At 40.6% G+C, this 1,344-nt stretch overlaps 1 protein-coding gene across 10 annotated transcripts in view; it reads right to left on the bottom strand.

The window, feature by feature from the left end:
• Positions 1-1,344, bottom strand: part of mef2cb (myocyte enhancer factor 2cb) — a 73,611-nt gene that overhangs the window by 65,415 nt on the left and 6,852 nt on the right. The gene's annotated exons all lie outside the window — the stretch shown is intronic.

Genomic DNA, 1,344 nt, shown 5'->3' with positions numbered 1-1,344 from the left:
TGTGTGTGTGTGTGTGCGTGTGCGTGTGTGTGTATGTGTGTGCTTAATGTCCATATGAATTGCAGAGAAATAAATGAGTGTAGGTGGATTGAATATATTTGAATGGTTGAAAATCATTTAACGAGGCAAACACTGGCTCATGCATATTCATAAATGACTTGTCTGACTTGTCTACAGGGATGAAGTTATAGTGAAGGCATACTTCCAGCCTTATTCTATGCTCACACATTAAATGCAAAGTAGGGAAAACCTACTGTGTGTTTTTCTCTTGAACTACCAAGTAGGGGTCTATGGCTAAATCTTAATATGATCGAAACGGCTTAATGCGTAACAGCCTGATAACTGTTACATTGTCGTTCATAGTGTCACTTTTTGTCTTTCACAGCTGACACATTTAGAATAAGGTACACAATAAGTATCAGCAATACATATTGTGTATATAACTTGTTGTGGCATTTTTGTCATTTTGAGCCAAAATGATTTCTCCTTAATTAAAACGAGTGTGCGCGCGTGTGTGTGTGTGTGTGTGTTTTTGTCTATTCAAGTGGGGGGTAATAGTCTCATCAAAGCCTGATGGAGAAAATCAACAGTTTGCCAAAACAATTATGTAATTTCAAATATGTCACAGTGTATACACAAACTTTAGGCTTTTGGGTAAATGCAATTTGGTGAGGTTTGGCATCAGCTGTGCATAAAAAGAGAAGAAGGGGAAACTGCAACTTCATGTTAAGTCAAACACATAAGTGTGGTTTGCAGATATTGATCTTGCTTGGATTGTTTCTTAAGCCTCTCCTGGCAGTCACTTCACAGCGTGTGTCACACGCGCACACATGCAAAACAGCTCGCCTGAATATGTGTGTTTTTTGTAACGGAGGGAGAAAGAAAGGAATGCCTCTCTCAAGCAGAAGATAAACACTAACACATTTCCAGGGCAAACAGGAACAGCCCGGTCTCAGTGCAATCTGTTGTCGATCACGCTCACGTGAAAACACAATCTGCCTGTCACAGTAGATGATGTTGTCAAGCACTGTGCCTCACTGCTCCTGAGAATTAGCCAGCGATTACAGAAGCACTACGAGACACATGGAGTACTTGTTGTATGTCAGATATGTCTGAGGGTGCTTCAAGCTTTATTTGGTATTTACTGCTTTCAGTCATTCTTCCTGTGTTCGCTCCCTAATGAATTTGAAAGACATTTCCTGTTTTGACATTAGATTGATAGAATATGATATGACGACCAAGCTTCACAAGGGTTACAGAAAGACCTGCAGGCCAATTTAACTCATAGGCTCAGCTGGGGATCCATAGATCTTGCACGTGTGTGTGTGTGTGTGTGTGTGTGTG

The sequence above is a fragment of the Etheostoma spectabile genome, chromosome 5 (genome assembly GCF_008692095.1).
Source record: "Etheostoma spectabile isolate EspeVRDwgs_2016 chromosome 5, UIUC_Espe_1.0, whole genome shotgun sequence".
Lineage (NCBI taxonomy): Eukaryota > Metazoa > Chordata > Actinopteri > Perciformes > Percidae > Etheostoma > Etheostoma spectabile.
Note: the sequence above shows the minus strand (reverse complement) of the source record. Positions and strands in the feature narration are given on the sequence as shown.